General features: G+C 47.4%; 1 long non-coding RNA gene across 1 annotated transcript; it reads left to right on the forward strand.

Annotated features, from left to right (window-relative positions):
• Positions 1-2,777: 2,777 nt before the first annotated feature.
• Positions 2,778-12,374, forward strand: LOC118969473 (uncharacterized). The gene is made up of 3 exons (XR_005057402.2): positions 2,778-2,923; positions 11,056-11,137; positions 11,555-12,374. It is a non-coding gene; the product is annotated as an uncharacterized lncRNA (long non-coding RNA).
• Positions 12,375-12,788: the final 414 nt, after the last annotated feature.

Here is a 12,788-nt window from a genome sequence, read left to right on the forward strand (position 1 = left end):
TGCTCCCCAGTGTCCCCACCAGGGCTGCCCTTCCTCCTTTATCATCCAGGCTCACACTCCCTTTGGCAGGGCCCAAGTCTGAACCAGAGGTCTGTGAGACTGCAGGACATGCTGCCTCTCCCAGATCTCAGCCCTCCTACTTGTCCCTTTCTTGCCTTGGCCTGAGCCATTCTGTGAGCATGTGTTTTAATAGGAGGCATTCAAGAACTGGCAGTAGATGAACCGACCACTTTCTTAGGTGACCTGAGTCTCAGTGCCCTCCTCTGTAAAATGGAATGATAAATATCTTACAGGGCTGCTGTGACAGCTAGAGACCAATTGTTCATGGCACCAAGCACACAGTAGAGGTCTTATCATGTTTATTCTTTGTTTATATCAATTTTACGTGCCTGTGTAATCAGTAAGACCCCACCAGCTGCCCCTGACAGTCTGGTAAACTATTAAGACCTTTCTCTTGAGTGTTTTTGGTGAGGGCAGAGTGTGGTGGGCAGGGAGTAGGAGCGAGCCTACTCTTCCTTCCATGCTGGGAAATTCAAGTGGAGCCAAGGGGTAACTCCAGGATGCCCTTTTCCCATTTGTTTGCCAGCCTGACTGACCTGTCACTCTGTCTTTGATTAGGTCACACTCCTGCTCAGGCCCTAACCTTGGCAACTTCCCAGGGTCTGTGTGTCAGGGTCCCCTGTCTCCACGCCCCCCCTGGCTTGCTTTCCCCTCTCCTTCTGCCTGTGTACTCACCCTGCAGGCAAACAACACTCAAGCCTTTGCCCTGCTCCTTTCCAAGCCCTGCGGGCTCTCCCCAGTGTCCCCACCAGCGCTGCCCTTCCTCCTTTGTCATCCAGGTTCACACTCCCTTATCTGCAGTTCTGAAATCTGAAAGCTCTAAAAACCAGACTTTTAAAAATAAGTTTGATACAAACTGATCTGCCCTGACATGAGATTATTTAGAGTTTTTATTATGTCTCTTACAGCTCATACACTTTGCCATGTTTCATTAAAGGTGCCTCTCCAGACCCTGCTGGGATGTTTTGTAGTGTCAGCATATGCACCACGTGACCTTTGTACAATCCATAAAGCTCTGAAAACAGCGCACATCTGACCCGGGCTTTAGATGGAGACTGTGAGCTTGCAGTAATGACAGCCTGAGGGCCTGCCCTCTACAGGCGCCTTATGTGCTTATCACTCATCCTAGTCACAACCCTGTAAAGTGGGCACTAGCCCCTCTGTTTCACAAACGAGGGTTTGGAGGCAGGAGGTTATACAGCTGGGAAGTGGCTGAACCAAGTCCTGAATGCCCAGCCTCCCACACTGTCTCCTCTGTACCAAGTCTCTCTGTGTTCCTCAGGTGCTAGCCCACCTGCTCCCAGCTCTCTGTCCTTCTGATGCTTCTGGGACTTTGGTATACAATAATGCTTAATTCTGTTCATTTGGCAGTATTCATTCAGGGCTTCTCGTGCTCTGATGCCCACACAAACTATTAACGATGCTGGTTCAGATTTAGGCCTGGGTGTGATTTGCTGCATTCCTAACAAGCTCCCATTTGCTGTTCAACCCCACTTTGAGGAGTAAGACTCAACCCCTACTGTCATCACTCTCATGTGTAAAAGCGCTCTACATACCTGATCTGGATGTGGGTGCTATTATTCACTTGACAGCTAAGGAAACAAGCACAGAGATTAAGTGACTTGCCCAAGGCCACACAGCTCAGAAGTGGCAGAGCCAGGACTTGAACCCAATAAGCCTGGCTCTAAAGTTCATGCTGTTAGCTACTACAGAACACACAAGTCGGAGGTAGACCCTGTCAGTGCAGCATGATGAGACAGTCAGTGCAGGCAGGACTGCCAATTCCAGAGCCCCTAGGGGAAGGCTGGATTCTATTTCAGCACATGGCAAATTTTTAGGGTAGCAGGAACTCTTTCCTTTAAACACCCAACCTGTTTCTTTCAACTCTCTTTCTAAAATGGATTGTACATCTTCCTGCTGTACGTAATTTAGCCTTTTCTTGATAGCTCATGGCCACTATTATGATTACTGATGTTTGTAACTATTCTAAGACTTTATTTCTCAAACCATCAGCTTTCAGTTTCTTACGGCTGTTTCTATGCTTGCTTCCGTGACCAACTTCATTAGAACCATGTGTAAAGTAAGGGCATATAGGTGCAGAGTAAGGCTAGAGGAGTTTCTCTAAGACAAGCATGCTTCAGCTTTTGTGCATGGAATATATGAAATTCAGTTAGGTTGATCATTTATATATTTTTGCTTATTTCCTGGTTCACAGATGTGTTGTTGAGAGTTAAGGGGTTGACTAAGCATCCTATATATCTGATTTTCAAACTGGAATGTGATCAGACTCCCAGGGGAATTTTTTAAAGCTGCCTAAAGTCCTCATCTGTATTGAGGCCAAATAGAGAAAGAGGAATAAACTTCAAGCTGATAGACGGGAATATTCAATGGCAAAATGATAAATCCAAAATAAGGGGAAAAGGAGGGAGAAAAAGGAACATAGAACAGATGGAGCTCATAGAAAGCACAGGGCAGATTTAGTGGGGCCTCTACATTCTGAAAAATTATATATGAAATCATCAGCACTTATTGAGCACCTATTGTATCCTCACAAGCGCTGGGCACTATGAACCGGAAACCCTTTGAGCCCAGTCCTCATGCATTACAACATCAAGTTGAGTGGACAAGTCTAAACACAGGAAGTCAACTATGGCTTGCTCACCTTCGGAGAGGAGTAGTGACAGTAGTACTGCAGCAGGGTGAGGGCATCTGTGGGGAACGAAGGCGAGGCCATTTGGTGTAGTGAGAACAGCCGGGATGACAACAGGAGGGTCAGCAAGTCTGACTGTGAGTTTCTGCTCCCTGACCTGCCAGGGGACACATGTCCTCTCTGAACATCAGTTTCCTCATCTGAGAAATGGGGGTAAGCTATTCTCCCTCCCAGGGTTGTTGTGATGAGAGAATGCCTGGGAGAGCACTGTATAAACTGTAAAGTGTTGTCCACTCTTGAGCAGTGAGACTCCTGCAGGCTACAGGGAACGCTGACCCACGCTGGTTAATTCCAGCAATGAGGCTTTATTGTCAGGCTGTACGGGGAAGGTGGGAGGCCTGAGAGGGATTCTTATCAGACAGACAGCTGCCCTCCAGGACAGCCCCATCCTTGTTCTGGAGTCCTTGGACTCTTACCCCAAACCCATTATGGACTCTCTCCACCTAATGCCTTCTGCTGCCTCCTGGCTTCCACCTCCTGGCTCCTGCCCACTGTCTTCTCTTAGGTAGCCCTTACCTTCTGCCCATTTAATGGTCCTCCGCTTATCAAGTAGCCCCAAAAGAGAGAGCTGGCTCTGTGAGCCACAATCCAAAACAGAAGGTCCCTATTGGGCACAGTTTTAATGCCTTCTCATCTGCCCCTTGTGAATATCCAGCTTATAAACAGCTGCCTTTGTGTCAGGATGAACGTTGGCCTGGGCAGTTGCGGCCAGGGTGTGGGCCCCTAGGCCACAGCAGCACAATGTGAGCCTGTGGGGTCTGTGGGTGTGGCTTGCCCTCAGAGAGAGCAGACCAGACTGTCCATGGTAGAATTCAAGCTATTTTTATAGAGAATGGGACTAAGACAGTCAGTCCGGCCAGCTAACAGCACCTGCCTGTCATGTTTCACGTGCCACTCAGTGAGGGCCACGCTGTGTAATCTGGGAAGGTTGTGGTGCCCTCAGTCTCCATGTACTGCTGGTTTCTGTGGTTGATGACTCTCCTCAATGGCTCTGCCCTCAGACACTGGCATCTACCTCTGTGTGTGTTACCCAGCCCCAGGATTAAAACCTGCTCGTTGCATTTCTACATGAGGATGTTCACTGTGGCATTGAATATAGTAGAGAAAAATGAGCAGCAGTTTATATGTGTAGCAGTGGGGGGCACTATATTTGGGTATATTTATATGACAGTGTGCATATATGCATTAAGAGTTATGTGATGAAGGAATATTTAGTGACATGGTATAATATTAAAAGAAAGTGCCAGCATGGATGACGTCTGGATTTATGGGAGAGAGGAGAGTTAGGAATGGGGAGATGAGGGCATTTGCTTTTTAACTTCTGTTCTTTATATCATTAGAGAAGAGAGAGTGTGATGGGTGATTATTCTGCCTGTATGTGGGCTTTTTGGTCGTCCTCAATTTTTTTTTATTGTGAACACAAGATATTTTTTTTTTTTTTTTTTTTTTTAATTTAGTAAAGATATTTTAATGGAAGACTAGTTAATTTTCCTCGGGGTAATTTAAGTTACATTTTTTTTTTTTTTTTTTTTTTGAGAGGGCATCTCTCATATTTATTGATCAAATGGTTGTTAACAACAATAAAATTCAGTATAGGGGGGTCAATGCTCAATGTACAATCATTAATCCATCTCAAGCCTAATTCTCGTCAGTCTCCAATCTTCTGAAGCATAACGAACAAGTTCTTACATGGTGAACGAATTCTTACAGAGTGAATAAATTCTTACATGGTGAACAGTACAAGGGCGTTCATCACAGAAACTTTCGGTTTTGATCATGCAATATGACCTATAAACCATCAGGTCAAATATGAATATTCATTTGATTTTTGTACTTGATTTATATGTTGATCCCACATTTCTCCTATTATTATTATTATTTTTATTTTTAATAAAATGCTGAAGTGGTAGGTAGATGCAAGATAAAGGTAGAAAACATAGTTTAGTGCTGTAAGAAGGCAAATGTAGATGATCAGATGATCAGGTGTGTGCCTATGGACTAAGTATTAATCCAGGCTAGACAAGGGCAGCAAGACATCCACGGATGCAGAAGATTTCTCTCAAAGCAGGGGGGGTGAGGTTCTGAGCCTCACCTCTGTTGATTCCCCAAATTCTCACCTGATGGCCCCCCTGCGACTGTGCCTGTCTTAGGTTGTTCCTCCCTTGAGGAATCTTACCCGTCTCTGGCTAACCAGTCATCTTCCGGGGCCATACAGGGAAATGTAAAGTTGGTAAGTGAGAGAGAAGCCATATTGTTTGCAAAGGTTAGCTTTTAACTTCTTTGCAGATTTATGCCCTGTGGCTTCTATGCCCAGCACTTGTCTCGAGGTATCTTTACCACCTGGAGGAATTATGATACTCGGTAAATTCGATATGAGGCACGAATTCTATTTAAGGTTTGTAATTAGGAAGGAAGAAGAAAAGCTATAGATGTAGCATATGAAGGAAACTTGGGAGGATTGATTATTTCTTTGACATATCTTCTTGTATAGTACCTTAAGTATGTATAGGTTTTAAACTACTAACTAATTTGCACACACATATTAACATAATAGGAATACGGTGACATAAACAAAGCAAATCTATAATTACCAGCCATCTCCAGTGAAGCCAAGAAAACCATTTAGGCACCCTAGGCATTTAACACAAGATATTTTTGTAATCAGAAGAAAAATATCAACAATGAAAGGACCAAACATGTGGCTGGCCACTGGGTGGCCCCCTGCAGGCCACCGACCACCCTCACTCTAGGGCCGCAGGCCTCTGGTTGGCAGCTGCCCACACTTGGCAGGGGCTGAGAGCTAGAGCAGAGAACAGGCAGCCTCCATCCTTTACTGTGCTCCCTCAGGCCTCTTCAGGCTACAGACCCTGTCAGCTCATATCAACATTTGGCTTTAGCTATCACCCCAAGTTTGACCCCATCTGTGCCCCCTTTGCTGTGCCAGTCACCAGGACGCCCTGCTGGGCTGGACTCCCAACCCTTTTGGACCAGTCTGTGGTGGGGAAGGGCAGGGTTTCACTTGCTGGCGTGTGGCGCTTGGCTGAATATTCGATGCTGCAGCTGCAGTCTCAGGAAAGGTGCCTCCAGCCTTCACATGGGCTATCTGGAGCTTATGTGGCCTTGGAGGTCTAGGCCCCCCTTTTCAGTCAGCAGGTGAGCAGAGCACAGGATCTCCACCTGACTAAGATAGGGTGCCCGGACCTAACTTGATGAGGCCACCTGGAAAAGTATCACAGATTTGGGATCCTAGGACACCTGTCAAGCCGCACCTCCAGTGATTGGAATCCCAGCTGCAGGTCCTCAAACACGTCCCCTGAGCTGCACTTCCCTTATCTGTAAAATGGAGGTAATGGCTTTATCCAGGGACTCGGTCAGGAGCAAATAAGTTAGTGTATGTGAAAATGCTTTGCGAGCTGAAAGTGCTTAAGTGATATTTTTGTGAAAACCCATTCTGGTGCTTGAATAAGTTTAAAAAAATCAACTAGTTCTCAAGTATTTGTTACCCATCAACTATGTGTGCCCAGTACTCAGCTTAATTCCCGTAGCAAGTGAAGAAATAGAAGGTGCATGTGGCTCATCACCAAGGAACTTGTGGCTCAATTTGGGGAAATGGAGCACTCACATCAAAAGTCCTTCTTTCTCTCAGCAATCGGGGGCTTGAATCAGGACATACTCAGCCAGCAGAGCTGGGGGAAGATACCCCAGTTTGGAGGTAGACAAACCCGAGTACACACTGGAGCACTTCCCCTCACTAAGTTCCATGACTGTGGTTATAAGTCAGTTTCTCTCACTAGGCCTCAATTTCCTAGGCTGTAAAAAAGAAATAGTGCTGACTACCAAATTAAGTCATTGTGAGAATTAAAGAAAATGATGCATATAAAGTGCCTTGCTCCCTCTATGGTGTAAATACCTCCAAAGTGAGGAAATCAACAAGGTTCCCCCTTTTAGAATTCACTTTTAACTATGGTAAAGAAAGCATAACATTTACCATCTTAACCATTTTTAAGCATACAGTTCAGTAGTAAGTATATTTACATTGTTGTGCAATAAATCTCTAGAACTTTTTTATCTTGGGAAACTGAAACTCTGTAGCCATGAGACAACAATTCCCCATTTCCCCTCCCCCTAGTTCCCGGTGAACACCATCCTACTTTGTGTTTCTATGAACTGACCACTTTAGGTAGCTCCTATAAGTGGAAGCATGCAGTATTTGTCCCTTCGTGTCTGAGTTATTTCACTTAGCTTAATGTCTTCAAGGTTCGTCAGTGCTGTAGGATGTGACAAGATGTCCTTCCCTTTTAAGGCTGAGTAATATTCCATTGTATGTATATAGCACATTTTCTTTATCCATTCCTCCTCATGGACATTTAGATCGTTTCCACCTCTTGGTGGCATTGTGGATAACACTGCAATGAGCTTGGGAGTGCAAATACCTCTTCAAGACCCTCCTTTCAATTCTGGATATATACTCAGAAGTAGGATGGCTAGATCATATGGTAATTCTATTTTTTATTTTTTGAGGAAGCTCCATACTGTTTTTCATACCAGTTGCATCATTTTACAAGCTCACCAATGGTGTACAGTGGTTACAGTTTCTTACATCCTTATCAAAACTTGCTATCTTCTATTTTTTTGAGTAGCCATCCTAATGGGCATGAGATAAATAGGGTCTCTTTTTGCAAAACTGTTATAATTTCTTCTCACTGCTCCTGCAGTGCTTTTAATGAGACTGATTATGGGGTTGACCCAGCATTTGGTCAAAGGAGTGTGTTTTCTCTGTGATCCTTGGACAGCCAAGCAAAGTTGGGCAGGATGCCAGTGCTTCTGACCTGCTGAGAGCTGCACACCCATGGCCTGTGACTGGAGAGGTGCACACATGGGCCGTACAGGAAGGCAGTCTGCTGCTGTATTTGCTTTGGCTCAAAAGACGCCACCAAGGAAACAAGGCACTCCTCAGGGGGGACAGATCCCCTCATGTAGCCCTCCAGTCACCCTTCTCAGTGGCCTCTCGCTACTGTTATCTTGCTCCTGACATCTATCTCAAGGTTACCTTTGGTGAAGAAATTGTTGTTGACAAGTTCCAAGCCAGGGCTGTTTGGTTCTGTTGAAAGAGCTTTGGGGGAAGGGCCTCGAGGCACTACTGGGGGCCAAGTAAAGAGGCTGTCAGCATTGGGGTGCTGCACAGTTGGACGATGTCCCTGAATTTGGACAGGTAGATCGAAAACACAGATGCTGCCCAGAAGGAAGAGATGAGCAAGAGAAAATTCCAAATATGAGGCTTTGCAAGAAGAAAACATCAGCCAACTGTTAGGGGTACAGCTGAGTAGGGCAGGTAGTGTTTCCAAAAGAGACAGTATATGTAGTGGTTAGAGCTTGGCTTGTAAAGCCAGGTAAGAGTTGGGTTCCAACCTGAGCTGGCTCCATCACTTACTAACTATGTGGTCTTGGGCAAGTTATGGAACCTCTCTGAGCCCCAGTTTCCATATTTTTAAAACAAGCATAGAAGCACAACCTTGATGAGTTGTTGTGAGGTGGTATTGTTTATCAAATAGCAACTGTTTATTAAGCAGTGCCTTTGTGCCAGGGGCTTTGTCAAGCACCTTCAAGCCTGTGGCATGATACAGTGACAAGGGCGCAGTGTCTGAGGTCTGATAGACCTTGGTTACAAGCCCAGGTCTGCTACTTGTTAGCTGTGGGACCACAGATAAGGCTGAACTTCCCTGAGCCTCAGTCTGCTCATCTTTAAAATGGGCATGGTAAGTGGGAAAGATAATGCCTGTCTCCCTGGTTGACGTAGGCACAAGTGAGGTACCACACAGTGCTGGCATCGAGTACGGGTGCTTTCATTCAACAATTGTCCATGATACACCTATAGTGTGCCAGCCCTACTATGTGCTGCTATGTCCTGGATCAAGACAGGTGATTAAGGATGAATTAGACACAACCCTGCCTTCAGAAAGTCATACTTTAATGGGCAAGACAGACAAAGCAACAGCTCATTTTCCATACTGGTGTGGAGCGGACAAGGTTGGGGAGCAGCACTTGCCACAGAGGCAGAGGCTTGAAGCTACATTTGCAAAGTGCCCGGGACCAGTGTTGATGTTTCTGATCAAAATATGGCACACCTGATGGAGAGAGCCATTGCTTCCAGCTCCCCCTTGATGTCACCCCTATTTTTCTTGGATTCCTGTGGCTCTTGAGCTTGGGAGGAGGCCTTCATTCCTCTATTAATTCTGCCGTCCCAGTGCAAATGGGAGGGATGGGATGGGGTGTCCTGTGGCTCTGAAACTATCCTGGCATGTACCCCAACCCAGAGAAGAGGCTCAGTGGAACTCCTGAATGGACAGATTTGCTGTAGATTAAGCATTCTGGAATGAAAATGCCGCCAGACTGAGAGCAGAGGGGTGGACTGTGGCACTAGAAGGAGACTGGCCTGACACCAGGGGGCCAAGAGATAGGGCAGTTGTCCTGTTTGAAGGGTCTCCTAGGGGACCCTCCACTGACTGCTTGGTCCCTCATTTTCTCTGTAAGGGTGTCCTGGGTACCCTTGTCCTGCCTCTCAGCCAGTGGTGAGCTCACAGGAGCAGACACGTTGGCCGAGGGCTACGGGAGCTACTTTCGTCCGCCCCCTAGCAGCCCAGCACGTGCACACTGCCTGTGTGTGGTCAGATTCCTGTGTCTGCTTCCCAACGCCAGGCACGAGCCCGCCCCTGCCGCCAGAGACTTGTGTGTGAGCCTGATGCGGTGAGGGTGGCTGAGACTGTCTCTGGTCAACTCAGACAGAGCTGGGTAGGGGCCCCGGCTGAACCTGAAGGGACGCAGGACTGGCCTGGGTGTGTCAGTGACCCCAGCAGCTGGGCCTAAGGTCCCCCACTTGTGCCAACTCTTCTCCCCCTCGTTGAGAGGGAGGCTCCAGGAACGAGCCGCTGAGTTTCTCCTCCTCCTCCAGGCTTGTCACCGTTTCCACACACAGCAGGGTCTGTGGGGGTGGAGGCTTTTTCCAGACATGTATTTAAGTGAGGAGAGAAAACAAGGCGAGTCGCCCAGGATTTGCCAAGTCAGTAGGCAGGAACACAGCCCAGGAGGCTGAAAATAAGACACCCGTGAGGGTCGCCCTGCTCCCTTGAGCTGGAGACAGTATACGGCCTGTGCAGAACACTCTATAATCGCACTTTTGTTTGTGGACAGCCCTTGATCCCAGGGCATCAGTCTCCTGGTCAGAAGGTAGCAGCACTCTGACTGTGGGCCATGAGTAATGGTGACTCAGGGAAATTCACAAGGACACAAGAAACGCCCCCAAAGTCATCTGGGGACATGCCCTGGTTCCCCCTACCGGTCAGGGAGCCAGGAGCTCGGGTCCCCATTGTAAAAGAAATTTTTAAAGTTTTCTCTGGAACTTTGGCAGAATTCTATGAGATCTTTCAAAGGAAGCATTAGATTTTGGGTGTTTCTTGGGGGAAATTACTACAGTTTTTTCACCTTTATACCTATTTATGAATTCTCTTTATTCTGAGGGAGCATTTGTTACCTTGTATGATGAACAGAACTCCAGGAAGCAAAAAATGACAGTAGCAATAACAGCTAACATTTATTCAGTTCTTACAAAATGCCAGATACTGGTTTCTCCACATAGTTTTGTGTTTCACCAAATCTAAGTCTCCATCAGTCTTCAGATACACTATTATCTGTGTATCACTAAAGAATGTTGCCAATTAACCCATGACATGCCATTGATTTAAAGACTCAAAAGTGTTACAATGAGAATCACAGAATCAATGAAAAGCGGTAATTAATTCTCAGCTGTCATCTTTGCCTGACAGATGGGTAAACTGAGGAATGGAGAGGTTGAGTGAACCTGCCCAATGTCACATCGCAAGGATGTGGTACAGATGAGATTTGAACCCAGAGTCAGACTCCAAACCACCATGCTATTTTGTGTCTGAGGAACTGGTATCTGTTCATGGGCAAGACAGAGTGAAGAACACAATATGAAAGGGGAAAAGTTGGACCCCATCCTTTACTCCCTCTTCTGCATCACCCCCAGGACCAGTGCTGATGTCCTACTGATGTCCCTTAACTGCTCCTAGATCTGCCTTCTCCTCTCACTCCCAGCAGCTGGCATCCCGAGTGTGTCCTTCTTGCCTTCTCTCTTGCCCCTGCTTGGATTATTACAGGAGCCTCTTAGCTGTCCGCCGCCTCCAGTCCCTCTCACCCCCAACACACTGAGTCAAGTCTTCTTCCTAAAATGTGAATCTGATTTTGTCACTCTGTTCTGAAACTCTCAGGGATCCACGTCCTAGCGAGCATTCGTTCATCCCACTGAGCTGCTTCAGCACCTACTCTGTGTCAGTCTCGGAGGATGTAAAGGTGAGCTAACTCCAGTGTGATTCAGGGAGAAGCGAGACCCCTCAGTGGGCAGATACAACCCAGCATGAAAATGCTTCAGTGGGGGCTGCTGGGCCCATGGGAGGAGTACCTGCTCTGGGGACTCAGGAACCACTTTGTGGAAGATGAGCGGGAGGTCAGGGAGCGAGCATTCCCAGGTGGACGGACAGCGTGTGCAGCAGCCCAGAGCTGAGGTGGAGGCTGGTGCAGTGTCAGCTGAGGTATGTCGCAGATGAGTCTGGGATGGGCTTGCGGTGGGGGCAGCTGGGCAATGCTGTTTTCTCCTGGCCCCACCTTTCTTTTTCAGCCTCTACTCCCTTCTCCTCTCCCAACAACACCCCTCTGCAGTAGGCTCTTGTTTCCCAAACAGGCATCTTTCTCTTTATACATTATCCACAGGCAGCAACCCTTTGTCAGCAAACTCATCCTTCCAGACTCTCAGTGAAAACACCCCTGACTCGTGACACAGCTCTCTGAGTTCTGCTCCAGCCAGAAGAAGCCTGGGGAGCTGGTCTTGGATTCAAGGGAGGGATTTTGGAGCATTTTGACAGAATTCAGCTGAGTGAAAGCCAGAGTTCTTATAAAGGCCTGTAAGACCCTGTACATTCCAGACTACCCCTGCCCCCACCACCTCTTTGACCCTTTCTTCCACTGCTCTTTCCTTTGCCAGCTCTGCTTCAGATACCCTGGTCTCATCATCATTTCTTAAATATGACCTCCTCTCCCATATCCCTACCCCAGGCCCTTTGCATTTGCTGTTCACCAGTATCCTTTTTTCCTCCTTTATCTGTAATGGCTCCTTTGTTCATCTTTATCTTCATCAGATTTTGCTCAAATATCACTTTCTCAGGAAGGTCCATCCAAACACCCTATTTAAAATTTGCAAACCCCATCTCACGCCCTTCCCTGCTTTTTCTCCATAGCACTACCATCTTCAAGAGCTTGTATGATTCACCTATTTATTTGTTTACTGTCTGTCTTTCCACATGAAACTGTGAGTTCCAAGAGCACAGGGATTTGGGTCTTCCTGATTCACTCTGTATCCCCAGCACCAAGCACAGTGCCTGGCATACAGTAGGTGCTCAATAAATATCTGTTGGTGGAATGAATGAATTCAGAGTTCTGACTGTATGCCAAGCAAGCTCTGCCCTGGGCTTCAGGGAGGGCAGACCTGAAGAAATGAGGTGTCTGCTTCCCAAAGGGTGCCAGCCAAGCTGGTTCCGGCAGGCAGCATGGCAAGTCTCTGACAGCCAGCCAGGTGAGTCCTGGGTGAATCACTACTAATGAGATGGTGAGGGCCACGCCAAGCTGCTTCCCACAGGGGTGGGCAGCCGACAGGTCACTGCCTGTCGTCAGGAAACTCCACAATAAAGATGGAACAGGACCCTGGGCTGAGGTGGGAGGAAGTGCCTGCCTCCCCTCGAGACCCCACCCATTCCTGAGGACTGAGTCGGCTCACCTGGCCTCCCCCACCCCTAGGCCTTGGCAAGACGCTGGTTTCTCAACTTTGCTCTGAGGTTTCCTTCCTAAAAGGAGTTTCGCTGACTGCGTCCCATGCCCCGCCCATGTGGGGCCTGTTCCTCAGCTAGCCCCCGTCTGAGCACTGAGTTTGTAGAGGGAAGGCAGCTGGGCC

This window comes from Manis javanica, chromosome 16 (genome assembly GCF_040802235.1).
Source record: "Manis javanica isolate MJ-LG chromosome 16, MJ_LKY, whole genome shotgun sequence".
Taxonomy (NCBI): domain Eukaryota; kingdom Metazoa; phylum Chordata; class Mammalia; order Pholidota; family Manidae; genus Manis; species Manis javanica.